At 37.6% G+C, this 20392-nt stretch overlaps 1 long non-coding RNA gene across 6 annotated transcripts in view; it reads left to right on the forward strand.

Moving 5' to 3' along the window:
* The window catches only part of LOC109548823 (uncharacterized), a 199662-nt gene that overhangs the window by 52032 nt on the left and 127238 nt on the right, over positions 1–20392 (forward strand). For 3 of the 6 annotated variants that reach the window (XR_012332014.1, XR_012332018.1, XR_012332019.1), the window contains one exon: positions 17085–17153. The exons of the other annotated variants lie outside the window; for them this stretch is intronic. This is a non-coding gene — a long non-coding RNA (uncharacterized lncRNA). The remainder of the gene's footprint in view (positions 1–17084; positions 17154–20392) is intronic. 6 annotated transcript variants of the gene reach the window in all.

Raw genomic sequence — 20392 nt, forward strand, 5'->3', positions numbered from 1 at the left:
AGATAATCTACCAAGCTCTTACAGTCTCGCTACATTTCTAACTTCTACTCCATCAGCTATTACTGCATTAAAAAAATTTTTTTATCAAAGTATAGTTGATTTACAATGTTGTGTTAATTTCTGCTGTACAGCAAAGTGACTCAGTTTTATATATATATTCTTTTTCATATTCTTTTCCATTATGGTTTATCACATGATATTGAATATAGTTCCTTGTGCTATACAGTAGGACCTTGTTGTTTATCCTATTACTGCACTTTAATATACTTTACGTCACATGCCGAACTCTATTCTCTTCAACACTGTTCGATTTTTCTTGCCTACCTCTCCCTTCTCCCTTCTTATTTAAATTAAAATCTCAGATAAACCAAGGCAAATTCAGGATACTGGTCTGGATGGTTGTTTAGTGTCCCAGATGGGGGGATGGACAAATTGGCTAATCTCTTTCTTACCACTGCTTTTATTTCTGTGTTGACTACCTCTCTCTACCAACCTGACAAATTCCTAATTGTGGATTTTGATCATATCAGCACTGAAGATTTTAACTGGAATAATTGACTTAAAAACGTCTTATTAGTTGCTTAAGCGTTGTTCAGTCAAAATATATCACAGAGAAAAACAATCTAATACAGATTTGTGTTTAAGTTTTGGCCAGGTTGCTCAGAAATAACCGTGATGTGACTGAGGGATAGCAAGAGCCATTGGGGTCGGTGTCACCTGGCTCTGGAGAGCAATTCCTCTAATCCAGTTGCTCCAATCAACCTCAGATAAGAGGAGTGCTTCTCCTGACAGTGTGCTCCAGGTTCTAGCAACCTTGGGGATCACATTTCCCAAAGCGGCTAGTGGGAGAGTAGAAACAGAATGCCTTGGCCAGCAAGCAGCTGCTTGCATGTAAGGCAGCTGACTTAAACTTGGCTTCTAGGATCAGAATTCCACAGTGAGTTCCTAGGCCTGAAGTTTTCATCGGCAGAGTAGAAAATGCAAAGGGCTGACATCTTTTGAGTGCTTATCATGAGCATATACTCTTTTAAGTACTTTACTTGTACCTTCTTTTATCATCACAATAGCTTGGAACGGAAGGTTTGAGAAGTTAAATAACCTGTGTAAATTCATCCAGTTAGGAAGTGCTAGATCTGGGGCTCAAAACTAATGTGTAGCTAGTTTTAGAGTCTAAGTTCTTAATTATCACTGCAGTCCTTAGATCCCCTCTGCCATCATGGCATGAGATAATGTGTTCCTCATTTTAAGTCCATGATATCAGTCAAAGACCATCTACAGTCACCTTCATACGAGTTTCCAGAAGAAAGGTTCCCATTACACCTTTACGGATACCACATTGACTCTCAAGTGGAGGGTTGGTTTTTTTTTTCCATCTAAGGAATTTCTTACTAGAAAATAACTCTTTATTAGTGAACTTACATGTATTGAGAGGATTTTCTGCTGTTGGCATTGCAATGTCTAAAAGTCAAGGGGGAAGAAAAGGGAAATAGTTACATTTATGAACACATTTTGTTTTAATATTAATTCATATTAATTATTTGGTTTTGGAGAACACATTTTTCTTTAGGCATAATCATTTTATTCAATCCTGACTATGTAATTTCTATGTTCATAGATTAGCATAGAGAGTAATAAAATCTTAGTATTTATTATTCTGTTTCTAAAAAGACTCTCAAGTTCCCCATCACAAGATATTTAAAAAAGAGGTCTGGGTTCTAGAAAGTACTAAAATATATGAAAAATGGTAATCTTTCACCGCATCTTGAATACAAACCACCAGATACTAAATGCATTTGACACTTTTTAATGCCATTTTAAATACTCTTGGCCCATCTTATCCCAGTCACAGTATGGTGACCTAGTCCACACAGATCTGGATCTTCTCTACTCAGGAGTAACAAATGCCCTTCTCAAGTCAGCACCTAGGACTTCTCACTTTCTGCTAGAAGGAACCCACCGGACATTCCAAGATGGACAATAGGAGATGTGGGAGGTAACTGTTGGAGCCAGAATTGGCTGAGAGCTGATGGACAAATGCTTCCCCCTTTAGTCACAGGGGAACACAGTTCTGAAATACAATTAGTAAGGTCCTACCAGATGGAGCTAGAGTTGCCGCTAGTGATGACCAACTTCCTCTCCCCATTTTACTATTTCTGTCCTTTACTCTTTCTCAAATCAACTACTGAATGCAAGTCTCTGTCTCAGGCTCTGCTTTTGAGGAAACAGATTAAGACACTCAAATAACTACATACCAGAACAAATAATGCTTGTAGTTAGGAGAGAGTACATAAATTTTATAGTTAGTGCATTTCTCGGTGTTGTGTGCATTTTGCTCATTTAAAAATAAATACATTTTTTGCAGTAAATTTCAATTATTCAGAACATTCAATTAAGCATGCCATTCCATTTCTCATTCATTTTGGATAAAAATATATTTTAAGAAGAGGGTACACTTCAACATTGTCTACTCATTCCTAGACATCTAGGGAATATTATAGAGTGAGATTTACTCCTGATAATTTTGGTATGGGCCCCACATCTATGGAGAATGGCAAACCTGTTTAATTCATGTGCAAAGTGTGTGAGGAGAGGGTAAGTGAATTACAATTATGTCCCAAGTTTCAGATGCAGAGAACTGTAAATCCAGTAGCCATTTCGACTTATGAGTTTCTCTTCAAAAAGAAATCACCAGTTACTCTATAACTTAAATACTGTAAATGTCAAAGTAGGTTCATTTTTATTATGTTCTTGGATTTCTATAAATCCAGGAGGGAGTATCCAGTTATGTATGCCAATTACAATTACACATTCTTGTATTAGGTTGCACAAAAAATCAGAGAGACAAAAGAATCCTTTACCAGAAAGTCAACCTGTCTGAACAAAAAGGCAGGAGCAATTCAGCAGTCAGAAGGACTAGGAGTAAATATGTGCCACACCTACTTAAACTGATGGCATATTTCTGTCTAATCGTTTATGTCTGCTTTCCAGAGGCTAATTTTTATTCAACATGATATCAGTAGAGTTTGATTTTGAGCTTTGTGTGGTTGGTAAAATGTATCAAACCATATCAAGATTTTGGGAAATAATTAAACTACTATGACTCTACTGGAAAAATGTTAATTCCTATATCTTAAAAACTAATTATTTAGAAACCCTACTTTGTTCACAGACTTTCTTCTTCCTTTGAGGTTTTCTTAACTGATGCATGACTTTTTTTTTTTAAGGTATGATTAACACTACAAAAGTTACAGCTTTATTCTGATATGGCCTCAGTACCTAATTTACTTTTGTATTTTTTAATACATCTTTATTGGAGTATAATTGTTTTACAATGTTGTGTTAGTTTCTGTTGTACAACAAAGTGAATCACCTATATGTATACATATATCCCCTTATCCCCTCCCTCTTCAGCCTCCCTCTCACCCTCCCTATCCCACCCCTCTAGGTGGTCACAAAGCACCGAGCTGATCTCCCTGTGCTATGCGGCTGCTTCCCACTAGCTACCTATTTTACATTTGGTAGAGTACATATGTCAATGCTACTCTCTTACTTCGTCCCAGCTTCCCCTTCTCACCCAGTGTCCTCAATTCTGTTCTCTACATCTGCGTCTTTATTCCTGCCCTGCCACTAGGTTCATCAGTACCGTTTTTTAAGATTCCACATATGTGCACTAGCAATGCATGACTTTCTAAAAAGAAGAAATGTTTTTGAGCGAGAACTTACATTTAATAGTTGTATTATTTCAAAGCTTAATACAGTAACTATCACTTGGTTAGGTGGAAGACAGGTACCACGAATGGGGAAATGACTTAAGCTGTCATTGTTTTCGACTGAGTCACTGCTCCGGAAGTTTGTGTGTCCTTCCTTTTATAAATTATTTTTAATTTAACATCTTTATTGGAGTATAATTGCTTTACAGTGGTGTGTTAGTTTCTGCTGTATAACAAAGTGAATCAGTTATACATATACATATATCCCCATATTTCCTCCCTCTTGTATCTCCCTCCCACCCTCCCTATCCCACCTCTCTAGGTGGTTACAAAGCACCAAGCTGATCACCCTGTGCTGTGCGGCTGCTTCCCACTAGCCATCTATTTTACATTTGGTAGTGTATATATGTCCATGCCACTCTCTCATTTCATCTCATCTTACCCTACCCCCTCCCGTGTTCTCAAGTCCATTCTCTACGTCTATGTCTTTTTTAATTTAATTTTATTATTATTATTATTTTTTAACATCTTTATTGGAGTATAATTGCTGTACAATGGTGTGTTAGTTTCTGCTTTATAACAAAGTGAATCAGTTATACATATACATATTTTCCCATATCGCTTCTCTCTTGCAGTTCCCTCCCTCTCACCCTCCCTCTCCCATCCCTCTAGGTGGTCACAAAGCACCGAGCTGATCTCCCTGTGCTATCCGGCTGCTTCCCACTAGCTATCTATTTTACGTTTGGTAGTGTATATATGTCCATACCATTCTCTCACTTTGTCACAGCTTACCCTTCCCCCTCCCATATCCTCAAGTCCATTCTCTAGTAGGTCTCTGTCTTTATTCCTGTCTTGCCCCTAGGTTCTTCATGACCTTTTTTTTTTTCTTAGATTCTATATATATGTGTTAGCATACGGTATTTGTTTTTCTCTTTCTGACTTACTTCACTCTGTATGACAGACTCTAGGTCCATCCACCTCACTACAAATAACTCAATTATGGTTCTTTTTAAGGCTGAGTAATATTCCATTGTATATACATGCCACATCTTCTTTATCCGTTCATCTGTTGATGGACACTTAGGTTGCTTCCATGTCCTGGCTATTGTAAATAGAGCTGCAATGAAACTTTTGGTACATGATCTTTTTGAATTATGGTTTTCTCAGGGTATATGCCCAGTAGTGGGATTCCTGGGTTATATGGCAGTTCTATTTTTGGTTTTTTAAGGAACCTCCATACTGTTCTCCATAGTGGCTGTATCAATTTACATTCCCACCAAAAGTGCAAGACTGTTCCCTTTTCTCCACACCCTCTCCAGCATTTATTGTTTCTAGATTTTTTTGATGATGGCCATTCTGACTGGTGTGAAATGATATCTCATTGTAGTTTTTAGTTGCATTTCTCTAATGATTAATGATGTTGAGCATTCTTTCATGTGTTTGTTGGCAATCTGTATATCTTCTTTGCAGAAATGTGTATTTAGGTCTTCTGCCCATTATTGGATTGGGTTGTTTGTTTTGTTGAGTTGAGCTGCATGAGCTACTTGTAAATTTTGGTGATTAATCCTTTGTCATTTGCAAATATTTTCTCCCATTCTGAGGGTTGTCTTTTGATCTTGTTTATGGTTTCCTTTGCTGTGCAAAAGCTTTTAAGTTTCATTAGGTCCCATTTGTTTATTTTTGTTTTTATTTCCATTTCTCTAGGAGGTGGGTCAAAAAGGATCTTGCTGTGATTTATGTCATAGAGTGTGCTGCCTATGTTTTCCTCTAAGAGTTTTATACTTTCTGGCCTTACATTTAGTTCTTTAATCCATTTTGAGTTTACATTTGTGTGTGGGGTTAGGGAGTGTTCTAATTTCATACTTTTACATGTACCTGTCCAGTTTTCCCAGCACCACTTATTGAAGAGTCTGTCTTTTCTCCCCTGTATATTCTTGCCTCCTTTATCAAAGATAAGGTGACCATATGCGCATGGGTTTATATCTGGGCTTCCTATCCTGTTCCATTGATCTTTATTTCTGTTTTTGTGCCACTACCATACTCTCTTGATTACTGTAACTTTGCAGTATAGTCTGAAGTCGGGGAGCCTGATTCCTCCAGCTCCATTTTTCATTCTCCAGATTGCTTTGGCTATTCGGGGTCTTTTGTGTTTCCATACAAATTGTGAAATTTTTTGTTGTAGTTCTGTGAAGAATGCCATTGGTAGTTTGATAGGGATTGCATTGAATCTGTAGATTGCTTTGGGTAGTAGAGTCTTTTTCACAATGTTGATTCTTCCAATCCAAGAACATGGTATACCTCTTCATCTATTTGCATCATCTTTAATTTCTTTCATCAGTGTCTTATAGTTTTCTGCATATAGGTCTTTTGTCTCCTTAGGTAGATTTATTCCTAGATATTTTATTCTTTTTGTTGTAATGGTAAATGGGAGTGTTATCTTGATTTCAGATTTTCATCATTAGTGTATAGGAATGCCAGAGATTTCTGTGCATTAATTTTGTATCCTGCTACTTTACAAATTCATTGATTAGCTCTAGTACTTTTCTGGTAGCATCTTTAGGATTCTCTATGTATAGTATCATGTCATCTGCAGTGACAGCTTTACTTCTTCTTTTCCGATTTGGATTCCTTTTATTTCCTTTTCTTCTCTGATTGCTGTGGCTAAGACTTCCAAAACTGTGTTGAATAAGAGTGGTGACAGTGGGCAACCTTGTCTTGTTCCTGATCTTATTGGAAATGGTTTCAGTTTTTCACCATTGAGGATGATGTTGGCTGTGGGTTTGTCATATATGGCCTTTATTACGTTGATAAAAGTTCCCTCTATGTCTACTTTCTGCAGGGTTTTTATCATAAATGGGTGTTGAATTTTGTTGAAAGCTTTCTCTGCATCAATTGAGATGATCATATGGCTTTTCTCCTTCAATTTGTTAATATTGTGTATCACATTGATTGATTTGTGTATATTGAAGAATCCTTGCATTCCATGAATAAACCCCAGTTGATCATGGTGTCTGATCCTTTTAATGTGCTGTTGGATTCTGTTTGCCAGCATTTTGTTGAGGAATTTTGCATCTATGTTCATCAGTGATATTGGCCTGTAGTTTTCTTTCTTTGTGACAGCCCCGGCCCCGGCGGGTGAGCAGACAAGCCTCTCGGGCTGGTGAGTGCCGGTCGGCACCGATCCTCTCCTCTGTGCGGGAATCTCTCCACTTTGCCCTCCGCACCCCTGTTGCTACACTCTGCTCTGTGGCTCTGAAGCTTCCCCCCTCTGCCACCTGCAGTCTGCACCTGTGAAGGGGCTTCTAGTGTGTGGAAACCTTTCCTCCTTCACAGCTCCCTCCCACTGGTGCAGGTCCTGTCCCTATTCTTTTGTCTCTGTTTTTCCTTTTGCCCTAGCCAGGTACGTGGGGAGTTTCTTGCCTTTTGGGAGGTCTGAAGTCTTCTGGCAGTGTTCAGTAGGTGTTCTATAGGAGCAATTCCAAGTGTAGATGTATTTCTGATGTATCTGTGGGGAGGAAGGTGATCTCCACGTCTTACTCTTCCACTATCTTGAAGCTCTGGTAATTCTATTTTTAGTTTTTTAAGGAACCTCCATACTGTCCTCCATAGTGGCTGTATCAATTTACATTCCCACCAACAGTGCAAGAGGCTTCCCTTTTCTCCACACCCTCTCCAGCATTTGTTGTTTGTAGATTTTCTGACAATACCCATTCTAACTGGTGTGAGGTGATACCTCATTGTAGTTTTGATTTGCATTTCTCTAATAATTAGTGATGTTGAGCAACTTTTCATGTGCTTCTTGGCCTTGTGTATGTCTACTATGGAGAAATGTCTATTTAGGTCTTCTACCCATTTTTGGATTGGGTTGTTTGTTTTTTTAATATAGAGCTGCATGAGCTGTTTATATATTTTGGAGATTAATCATTTGTCCGTTGATTCGTTTGCAAGTATTTTCTCCCATTCTGAGGGTTGTCTTTTTATCTTGTTTATGGTTTCCTTTGCTGTGCAAAAGCTTTGAAATTTCATTAGGTCACATTTGTTTATTTTTATTTCCATTACTCTAGGATGTGGATCAAAAAAGATCTTGCTGTGATTTATGTCAAAGAGTGTTCTTCCTATGTTTTCCTCTAAGAGTTTTATAGTGTCCGGTCTTAAATTTAGGTCTCTGATCCATTTTGTGTTGATTTTTGTGTATGGTGTTAGGGAGTGTTCTAATTTCAATCTTTTACATGTAGCTGCCCAGTTTTCTCAGCACCACTTATTGAAGGACTGTCTTTTCTCCATTGTATACTGTTGCCTCCTTTGTCATAGATTAGTTGACCATAGGTGAGTGGGTTTATCTCTGGGCTTTCTATCTTGTTCCATTGATCTATGTTTCTGTTTTTGTGCCAGTACCATATTGTCTTGATTACTGTACCTTTGTAGTATAGTCTGAAGTCAGGGAGCCTGATTCCTCTAGCTCCATTTTTTTCCCTCAAGACTGCTTTGGCTATTCGGGGTCTTTTGTGTCTCCATACAAATTTTAAGATTTTTTTGTTCTAGTTCTATAAAAAATGCCATTGGTAATTTGATAGGGATTGCATTGAATCTGTAGATTGCTTTGGGTAGTATAGTCATTTTCACAATATTGATTCTTCCATTCCAAGAACATGGTATATGTCTCCATCTGTTTGTATCATCTTTAATTTCTTTCATCAGTGTCTTAAAATTTTCTGCATACAGGTCTTTTTCCTCCCTAGGTAGGTTTATTCCTAGATATTTTATTCTTTTTGTTGCAATGGTAAATGGGAGTGTTTTCTTAATTTCACTTTCAGATTTTTCTTCATTAGTGTATACGAATGCAAGAGATTTCTGTGCATTAATTTTGTATCCTGCAACTTTATCAAATTTATTGATTAGCTCTAGTAATTTTCTGGTGGCATCTTTAGGATCCTCTATGTATAGTATCATGTCATCTGCAAACAGTGACAGTTTTACTTCTTCTTTTCCAGTTTGGATTCCTTTTATTTCTTTTTCTTCTTTGTTTGCTGTGGCTAGGACTTCCAGAACTATGTTGAATAATAGTGCTGAGAGTGGACATCCTTGTCTTGTTCCTGATCTTAGAGGAAATCATAGGCAGAACATTCTATGACATAAATCACAGCAAGATCCTTTTTGACCCACCTCCTAGAGAAATGGAAGGAAAACCAAAAGTAAACAAATGGGACCTAATGAAACTTAAAAGCTTTTGCACAGCAAAGGAAAACATAAACAAGACAAAAAGACAACCCTCAGAATGGGAGAAAATATTTGCAAATGAAGCAACTGACCAAGTATTAATCTCCAAAATTTACAAGCAGCTCATGCAGCTCATTATCAAAAAAACAACCAACTTAATCCAGATAAGGGCAGAAGACCTAAACAGATATTTCTCCAAAGAAGATATACAGATTGCCAACAAACACATGAAAGCATTCTCAATATCATTAATCACTTGAGAAATGCAAATCAAAACTCCAATGAGAGGGCTTCCCTGGTGGCACAGTGGTTGGGAATCCGCCTGCCGATGCGGGGGACACGGGTTCGTGCCCCAATCTGGGAGGATTCCATGTGCTGCGGAGCGGCTAGACCCATGAGCCGTGGCCGCTGGGCCTGCACGTCTGGAGCCTGTGCTCCGTGACGGGAGAGGCCGGGGCAGTGAGATGCCCGCCTACAGAAAAAACAAAAAAACAAACTACAATTAGATATCATCTCACAGTGTTCAGAGCAGCCATCATCAAAAAATCTACAAACAATAAATCCTGGAGAGGGTGTGGAGAAAAGGGAACCCTCTTGCACTGCTGGTGGGAATGTAAATTGATATGGCCACTATGGAGAACAGTATGGCGGTTCCTTAAAAAACTAAAAATAAAACTACCATACGACCCAGCAATCCCACTACTGGGCATATACCCTGAGAAAACCATAATTCAAAAAGAGTCATGGAGCTTCCCTGGTGGCGCAGTGGTTGGGAGTCTGCCTGCTGATGCGGGGAACGCGGGTTCGTGCCCCGGTCCGGGAGGATCCCACATGACGCGGAGCGGCTGGGCCCGTGGGCCATGGCCGCTGAGCCTGCGCGTCCAGAGCCTGCGCGTCCGGAGCCTGTGCTCCGCAATGGGAGAGGCCGCGGCAGTGGGAGGCCCGCGTACCACAAAAAAAAAAAAAAAAAAGAGTCATGTACCACAAAGTTCATTGCAGGTCTATTTACAATAGCCAGGACATGGAAGCAACCTAAGTGTCCATCAACAGATGAATGGATAAAGAAGATGTGGCACATATACACAATGGAATATTACTCAGCCATGAAAAGAAACGAAATTGAGTTACTTGTTATGAGGTGGATGGACGTAGAGTCTGTCATACAGAGTGAAGTAAGTCAGAAAGAGAAAAACAAATACTGTATGCTAAAACATACATATGGAATCTAAAAAAGCAAAACAAAAGAAAAAATGGTCATGAAGAACCTAGGAGCAGGATGGGAATAAAGATGTAGACTTACTAGAGAATGGACTTGAGGACAAGGGAAGGGGGATGGTAAGCTGGGATAAAGTGAGAGAGTGTCATGGACATGTATACACTACCAAATGTAAAATAGATAGCTAGTGGGAAGCAGCTGCATAGCCTAGGGAGATCAGCTCAGTGCTTTGTGATCACCTAGAGGGGTGGGATAGGGATGGTGGGAGGGAGGGAGACGCAAAAGGGAGGAGATATGGAGATATATGTGTATGTATAGCTGATTCACTTTGTTATAACTCAGAAAGTAACACACCATTGTACAGCAATTATACTCCAATAAAGATGTTAAAAAAAATAGTATGGTACTGGCACAAAACTAGAAATATAGATCAATGGAGCAGGATAGAAAGCCCAGAGATAAACCCATGCACATATGGTCACCTTATTTTTGATAAAGGAGGCAAGAATATACAATGGAGAAAAGACATCCTCTTCAATTAGTGGTGCTGGGAAAACTGGACAGCTCCATGTAAAAGAATGAAATTAGAACACTTCCTAACACCATACACAAAAATAAACTCACAATGGATTAAAGACCTAAATGTAAGGCCAGACACTATAAAACTCTAGAGGAAAACATAGGCAGAACACTCTATGACATAAATCACAGCAAGGACATTTTTACCCACATCCTAGAGAAACGGAAATAAACAAATGGGACCTAATGAAACTTCAAAGCTTTTGCACAGCAAAGGAAACCATAAACAAGATGAAAAGACAACCCTCAGAATGGGAGAAAATATTTGCAAGTGAAGCAACTGACAAAGGATTAATCTCCAAAATTTACAAGCAGCTCATGGAGCTCAATATCAAAAAAACAAACAACCCAATCCAAAACTGGGCAGAAGACCTAAATACACATTTCTCCAAAGAAGATATACAGGTTGCCAACAAACACATGAAAGGATGCTCAACATCACCAATCATTAGAGAAATGCAGATCAAAACTACAATGAGATATGATCTCACAGTGGTCAGAATGGCCATCATCAAAAAATCTACAAACAAATCCTGGAGAGGGTGTGGAGAAAAGAGAACCCTCTTGCACTGTTGGTGGGAATGCAAATTGATACAGCCACTATGGAGAACAGTATGGAGGTTCCTAAAAAACTAAAAATAGAACTACCATATGACCCAGCAGTCCCACTACTTGGCATATACCCTGAGAAAACCATAATTCAAGAAGAGTCATGTACCACAATGTTCATTGCAGCACTGCTTACAATAGCCAGGACATGGAAGCAACCTAAGTGTCCATTAACAGATGAATGGATAAAGAAGATTTGGCACATATATACTATGGAATATTACTCAGCCATAAAAAGAAATGAAATTGAGTTGTTTGTAGTCAGGTGGATGGACCTAGAGTTTGTTATACAGAGTGAAGTAAGTCAGAAAGAGAAAAACAAATACCATATGCTAACACATATATATGGAATCTAAGAAAAAAAAAAAAGGTTCTGAAGAACCTAAGGGCAGGACAGGAATAATGATGCAGACATTGAGAATGGACTTCAGGGCATGGGGAGTGGGAAGGGTAAGGTGGGACAAAGTGAGAGTGTGACATGGACATATATACACTACCAAATGTAAAATAAATACCTAGTGAGAAGAAGCTGCATAACACAGGGATATCAGCTCTGTGCTTTGTGAACACCTAGAGGGGTGGGATAGGGAGGGTGGGAGGGAGATGCAAGAGGGAGGAGATATGGGGATATATGTATATGTATAGCTGATTCACTTTGTATAAAGCAGAAACTAACACACCATTGTAAAGCAATTATACTCCAATAAAGATGTTAAAAAAAAAAGTTCAGGATTCATTTCAGGTATCCTGGATCTAAATTGGCAAGATGAATCTAGAACTCCACTAAATAAAATCTGTTGGGGTCTGGTCTACTAAGCCTATTTTGATCGAGTCTCAGTCATTCTACATGGATGTAGCAGGTAGTCCAGGCAAGTAACTGAATTGGCCCACTAGATGGAGTGTCTTAGTGTTAAGCATTTAAAATTAGTGCCTGTCTATCAAAAATAACCAATATAAATTATAATGTTTTTCCTTTTATAGAGATTAGAAAATAAGGATTATTCATTTGGAAGAACATTCTTGTTTTACAGATAATTCTGTGACAGTATGTGTTGTGTGCCCTATTGATAGCAAGTCCTTTAATGCAATGACTATTAATAATTTTTAAATTCTCTTAAAGTATCTGGACTGTGTCTAATAGCTGTATCATTCAATAATATATATATTTCAAGCTTGCATTTGAAAAATACTTAAAGAAAGAGAACATGTCTCTGGGAAACAGTATACTTTAACAAAATGTCCTCTAGAAGTTATCAAAGAATGATTGGTTAAAGTTGGTTAAAACATGGTACAAATGAAGCCATGCAGTGTCTCAGGATCAAGTCACATGAAAAAGCTGTGTTCTACTAGCATCATTTATATCTCAGTGTTGCCCAGCGACACACAAATGAGTGCTAGGCCAGAGCTTCATTCCTTTTCTTGTAAAACCCTTAACAGTGGGTCAGGACCGTCATCCTTGTGTATGAATTTCTATTACTGTCACATAATTTGAGTTTTTACTTTAACCAGTTATGATTTAGCATAAGTATTTAAACTATTTTTCATGCTTAATCAGTAAATGATTAAGTGTAGCAGCAGGTACAAGGCATTTTTCTGTAGGAAATAATAAATATTTTTTAAAACAAGGTACAGTCATATCCTTAAGTATGCCCATTAAAGTTATGAGCATTCAACTTTATAAGGCATTTCATTAAAACTCTCACTTCAGCTTATGAGGCATTTCTTTGTTTTTACAAAGAATGACTTAGATTTTTCCTTCCAAAGCTTCCAGGAGAGAAACACCATGTGGTCATCCTTGCAGTTGTGTAGTTGGTAGATCTAGTCTAGCATTACATTTTCTTCTTAGCTGCTGGCTTGATAGTTTACGGCAGTGACAGTCAAGTGCATCATGCTGTGAGGTCAACTTGTTTGGTGGGATATCACTTGCATTGCTTTACTTGTTCTTTTCTTTCTTTTTTTGCATTAAAGTTTGCACAACATTAAGTATCACATGTATGTTCTGTTTTTTTTTGCATTAAAGTTTGCATAAACATTAAGTATCACATGTATGTTCTGCCTGTTAAGCTATAAAATAACAAGATCATGTAAGCATGATCTTATAATTTATAAAGGAAATAATTTATAAAGTATTGATTGTGTTAACTAATCTTAACTATTGAGGTTATCATCTCTATTTTTAAAATAATGTGATATTGTTTAAGGATAAAGTATAAGTGAATATAAATTCAGGGGTTTGGGAATGCATAAAAACTTTCACCACTGAACTCAATGGTATTAGGTTAAGAAATTTGCCATTTGAGAGATTTTTCTGGAAAATATTCTATTATGGGCAGAGGAAAACTATTCCATCAATGCTTTTTCTAGGCTTTATGCCTGGTAGTCAATTTGAAAATTCTCTGATCTAGTAAGTTTAGAATTGATGGAGAAAATACTTATCTCTCACCGAAGAATACACTGTAAATACTGATTGCTAGTACCTAGGAAGATAGTAGCAGTGTCATTTCCCTGGAATTCAAGAGTGAGTGGAAAATTAAATTGCATATTATGTTCACAGGTCTTAATAATTGAAGCACTCTTTGCATCTTAAATCTGGGGATAGCAGTGCCTACTAGCAGCGTACATGTGCCAAACTTGCCATCAGCCTTCCTCAGTTGGGGTTCTGTAAGGGAATTAAGCTCTAAAGTCCTAGGTGGCTTTTGTTCTAATGAAACTTCTCTTCTATGCATCTGGAACATCTCTATTATGCACCAATGATACACAGTTTATGCATATCATTATTCTATATGCCCTCTTTCTAGGCATAATCATATGGGAACACTGGTATTGTATTCAGGCATTCATTGTAACTAATAGCACTGGCCAGTGATATCTTTTTCCTCTATGTTAGCAGCTTGTATGAAAATGAAATCCACAACCTTGACATACTTAGGAGCAGGCGCTAAGCAACCAAACTAACCAGGCAGCATAAGAAGGTCAGGCTATTCAATAAGATGCTGTGACAGCAACCTTGGCTACCTAAATAAGCTTTCATAAATCCCTAAGCCAGAGACCCATTTATGTGTTGACTAACGAAGGTTCATAATCTCTTTAAGAGCTGTCTTAAATGTGAGCTTTGTGTTAACTCACTTCATTGTGGTTTTGGAGGCCTGGCCCAGTCGGCTTCTGAGTTTGATCTTGCATCTGTGAATGCCCAGTCAGTTTCATGAGACGTCTAGCTTCTGATGAGAAGTGAAGGAGGAGAGATAAGGAGTTTCTAGGGAACAGGTAGAGGCTAAGACATTACCAAAGCACTGCATGTACTTAAGAGTATTACACTTATCAGTCACTGCTCTCCATAAACTTGTTGGATGGCATTATAATAAATAAAACTACTGAGGAAAACCATAAACCTAGGAAATACCTCCCAGAAAGTCTGTTTTCCTGGGATCCTACATAATGTTCTTAAAGTTTGGAGGAATACCAGGAATATAATGCTATTTCTTTACTATGTGAGTTCATGGTTTTAGCAGATGAGTTTCCAAAAATATATCTTTGGTGGTTGATTCTCTGTAAATCAGAGAACTGCTTTATTTCTCCGTGTTTTTTTAAGGTAATCACACATAGCTGTGTGAGAAGGAAGGTTCTAAGACAAAGCGTCTAATATAACCCGAGGAGAGTCACATTTCAACAACATGATGGATTTTTATCCAGGAGAAGCATGTTCAGGTTTTGCTTTTTGATCCTTTTGATGTTCCAGACAAATGAACACTCGGACTAGATTTTTTTTTCATAAACCTTTAGTCCTTCAGTCCTTCCTGTAGGGATAGGATACTTTTCTGCCCTTGATCAAATTTGTTGTAGCAGAGAACTGATAGCCTAGCTTAGATATGCCAGGCATTGGCTATACATTTATCAAGATCAGGGAGACACTGATTATCCTGGGAATGGAGGACATGTGTCACTATCTTTTAGAAGCCATCTTTCACAATATTGTTATGTGACCAATAATAAGAATTAGATTGGATATAAGAGAGAGATGAAATCCATTAAAGGCCTATCAAGAAATAAGTTTGATGTTAAAGATATTCAAACTCAGTTCTTGAATTTGGGAGTCTAGATTCTTAAGACATCCAAAAGAACTGAGAGAGAAATCATGACCCACAGAACAAACCATAAGTGTTCGAGCTTAAGGCTGCCTTGTTTTGCAAAGAAATGTTATTTGGGACCATGATTGCTTTATTTGAAAAAAATCTATCATTAAATAAAGTTTAATTTCAAGAATACAAGGATGATTCTATATCAAAAAATTGATTAACAGAGACCTTGATTACTTTAACAGTGGTTAAAAATAATTACCATTATGTATGAAATGATATTTAAAGAGAGAAGTATTGTTTTCATTTGTACAGCAAAACACCATATTCAAATTAAAAGATGAAAATCATTCTGTACCATACATAAAAAGCTTACCTGAAAATCTAAATGAAGAAGAATCTATACATAAAGACCCAGTTTTGCCCTTTAGCTTCTGATGTAAAATGGTTTCGATTCTATCCCAAAATTTTGCTTCATTATTCATATAACAGGATTTAAACTTAAGCACAGCATGTGTTATCACTTTTCCTTTGGCTCGGCTGCAGAACAGAAACAGACAAAGAAATTATGCTTTTATTACTAAGCCTCTATCATTCTTAGTGGAGTCATTCTATCCTTTGCTAAGCAGAGCTCCTGGCAGTTTTCTAGTTCCTCTGAAGGGAGTGGAAACGGCACTTTATTGACATGGTGAACAGCAAAGAGAGTGTGATTTAGATTCACAGGAACTGAGTTTGTACTCTAGATTCACCATTTCACATTCGTATTCAACCATCTACCCTGTTGCAAAAGCCTTGAACAATATCTTCCTTGTCTGTTCAATTTTGTATGGTGCAATTTGTGCTTTGACAGCCCGGTGGTGGGAACAATTTTATCATGTTTATTGGGGGAATAATAGCAATCTGTATGGATATAAGTGTTGAATGAGGATGAGGGTATGAGATGAGGTCAGAGAGAAGCAGGGCCATTCCAGGTAAGGTTACGTGCACTATGTAAGAAGTGTGGAATTTGTGGGAAACTGCCAGAGGATATTAAGGAAGGGGATGATGGCCTCTTCTAATTCATTTTGATTGCTGCATGCAGTTTGTAGAATAGTGGAGCAAGAGTGAAAGCTGAAGATTAGACAAGTTGATGCAATAATCTAGATATGATTGCTTGGGTTCAGACTACAGTTTTTTTTTTTTTTTTTTTTTTTTCGGTACGCGGGCCTCTCACTGTTGTGGCCTCTCCCGTTGCGGAGCACAGGCTCCAGACGCGCAGGCTCAGCGGCCATGGGTCATGGGCCCAGCCACTCCGCGGCATGTGGGATCTTCCTGGACTGGGGCACGAACCCATGTCCCCTGCATCGGCAGGCGGACTCTCAACCACTGTGCCACCAGGGAAGCCCAGACTACAGTTTTTTACTTATTAAATATGTGACCTTGGCAAGTCACTTAACCTAACTTTGCTTCAATCTCCTCTGTAAAATGAGAAACTAATATGTATATACCATACAGGGTTGCTATCAGGTTAAATGAGTTAATATAAGTTCTCTGGGGGTTCTGGTTGAGAGCATGGATTATTTAAAAAGGAACCAAGAAAATTAAATAGCACAAGTTCTAGTTTTAGGAGGAGGTATATTCCAAAGCATATTAGCTTTTCTATTTGAGATTGTGGCTATTATTTTTCCATATCTATTGCAGGTTACCTCTTCCTCACCAGTGTTAGGATAAACATCTTTGCTGCTAGAAAATAACCGTAGAATTAGGAAGGTAAGGTAAAAGAGTGAAGCTGGTTGGGTGTAAATACATATGTATACATTTGTGTGAGTGTTAGGGCCTGCTGCAAACAGTGAAGCTTCAGTGTCAGAATATTGTTACTGTGTGGGAATGTGGGTCACATGTTGTTAGATCTTTTGATTTTTTTTTTAACGCATTCTGAGAATCCTGCTTTTATGTGAAATTTTCAAACTTTTACATTTAATCCACAATTCTAAGCAAGATTTGGCACATTATCTACTAGTGTGCCACTCCTGGGTCAGACATTTTATATGTGGCTCTCCTATCTTATCCATTCTTACGTTGAAATTATCTGATTTTAGATTTGCTTTTTGACTTTGTGCCTTCAAATAAAAAACAACCCCATTTAACCTTTACCTGATACTCACCATCAGCTGGAACTCTTGACTCTGGTTTAATAATTTTCCAACAGACCTTGAATACATTTTTTCACATTTGAAAATGCTAGTGGTTTTGAAGCCTCAAATTTAACCTTTCGATTATATACTATGCAAAGATATTCTGTTGAATATGAGATATGAAGGCAAAGGAAAAGTTTACTCTCTGCACCTCTCAGGCTGTTTTACATACCTTACTGGGGCAACATGAGATTTGACATACTGTCTTCTCAGTCTGGATCCATGAAATGTTTCATTTATCTGTTAAACAGTAAAATGAATAACTTACGCTTTTAATTTTTTAATTTTAAAGTTTTCACTGTGAAGAACTTCAAATATACATGAAAATAAATAGAATAGTATAATGTACCCCATGTACCCATCATTCATCTTCAGCAGTTATCAATCAAGGACCAAACCAGTTTCATTCTACTATTATCCACATCCTAGGGATCAAATAACTCCTTAATATCATCAAATACATAGTGTTAAAATTTCCCCAGATCTCATTTAAGAAAGAGACGCAATGTGGGTTAAACGTGTGTGTTTTTTTTTGAAAATTACCTTTATACTAGCTCAATTAATTCTCAAATATCCTTAAATCAATAAATTGTGTGGCAAGGTGAGACAATAATATTTGCTTCCTAACAGCATGATAGGGAAGAATATTCATTTTAGAGAGAGAAATTCAAAGGTCCAACGAATAGAGTTTGTCTTCCATGTTCAGCCTCCATTGAACATCAATGCCATAAAACTAAGCAGAAGTGTCCCGAGAAGGAGGAAATATTTCTCTCTATTTTTTTTTTTTTGTACTATGGCAGCCTGCTTTTCACCTCTGGACTGCAAACCATTTTCCCTGATCTTTCAGTTACATGCTACCGACGGGTTCAAAGCAGGATATGTAGAAATCTCTCAGAGAAATCTCACATAAGAGTAATTTTCTCAGCTGTTCTTGATCTTAACCTAATGATGATTTCTCACAGCAGGACCTTCACAGAGGACAAGACAAAATGTTGCACTGTCCATAGCTTTTACTTTGGCAAAGATAGTCCTTCAGAAACAGTGACTCATTTTTGGAATTGCAAAGATTTAATTTATATTTTTCCTCTTGCTCCAAAGCAATTGGAATATGTTCATTTATTCAATAAATATCTATTGAAATAAAACTACTAACAAATTAGATAGATCCATACTTTCTTGGAGATTCAATGAAGGAGACAGATAATAAGCAGACCAAGAAATAAATATCTAAATATGATAATCTGAGATAGTGTTAGGTGATATGAAAAATGTAAAATGATGTGATGGAGTGATTTAGGGAATAGTACTTGAATGATAAAATAAGATCTCTTTCAAGAGGTGACATTTGATTGAGACCTGAAAGATGTAAAGTTGACTATCAAGGGGAGAAGAATATTCTATAAGGAGTGAACAGCAAGTGATATAATCCTAGGTAAAAATGAGATTAGTATATTTGAGGGATAGAAGCAAAGTTGCTGTGACTCAAGTAAAATGAGCAAGGGAGAGTGTGTAAGCTGAGGTTGCCCAGGTAGATAGCAATGTGATTACAGACAGCCTATTTGGCCATGGTAATAAGTTTGGATGTTATTCCTAAATATAGTGAATGGAGGAATCCTGACAAGATGGTAACTTAACTATACTGTATTTTTCTTCTATTCTCTATTCCAATCTGCCACTCCTGGGGCCAGGTGGAATTGGGTTTTATGGGAGTCCTAGAAACAGGAAGGTGATGAGGAATTTCTTTTCCACAGGTCAAGGAAGAACCTAGAAAATAGTATGAGTCCTGTGCAAGGATAGAATCAAAACAGGCCCTGGGAAGATCTTGGTCAAGAGAGGTGCTTGAATACCCAGGGATAAGGTCGACATTGAACCATGTGAGTGTGTTTCCATGGCTCCACAGAAGCCAAGAAGGAACTGAAAAGGGGGCTGAAGCCTCCTTTCTCCTGATGCTAGGCTAGTACTGGGCAGAACATGGGGAGCTGGAAGACTTCCCCCTGGGTCCTTGGTTTGGAGACGCAGAAGGCCTGCTGCCCACATTCAGACTACAGGATTTAAGAATAGCTCATGCTCTATCTTGTAGGATTGTCTCCAGTAACAAGACAGTGGCCCGAATAAACCAACAAGGAAAAATGATAATACAAATAAAGAAACCCAGCAGCCAGAGAAAGGAAATAACAGATTAGGTGCTCATCAAAAGAGAACTTCTGGAGAAAACAGCAACCTAACAACAATGGCAAAAAAGCACACATAAGAACATTCAGGTACATCAAAAAAAGACTATGTGGTACTAAAAAGCACAATTTTCAAGTTAAAAATTTAGTGGGTCAATTTAAAAAGATGAGTGTCATTCTTGAGATCCAAATTTGTGACCTGTAAGGCCAAAAAGAATAAATACTTTAAATAGTAAAATTTAAAAAGAAGAAAACAATGAGGGAAGAGAAACAAAACACTTAGATCATGATTCCAGAAGTAGCTGTAAATAATAGGATCTTGAAGAGAGAAAGAGATAGAGGGAAAAAATAATAATAATAGTAAAATAAGTAGTAGGAGGAGGTGGTTCTGAATTAAATAAAGATCAAAAGCTACAGATTCAAAGGGATAGACTGAGTTTCAGGCATATTTGATGCATCAGGGGAATATTTCGAATTTTAGCTATAAACTTTAATACTGAAGTAAAAATATGTTGTCAGAAGAAATAGAATCATTTCATCTGTAACATTTGAAGGTGGAAGCTGGTGGAATAATATCCTCATACTCTGAGAGAAAAAGCTGACAATTTAACAATCCTATTCTCAGTCAAGGTATAATTTCTCG

The sequence above is a fragment of the Tursiops truncatus genome, chromosome 5, assembly GCF_011762595.2.
Source record: "Tursiops truncatus isolate mTurTru1 chromosome 5, mTurTru1.mat.Y, whole genome shotgun sequence".
NCBI classification, from domain to species: Eukaryota; Metazoa; Chordata; class Mammalia; order Artiodactyla; family Delphinidae; genus Tursiops; species Tursiops truncatus.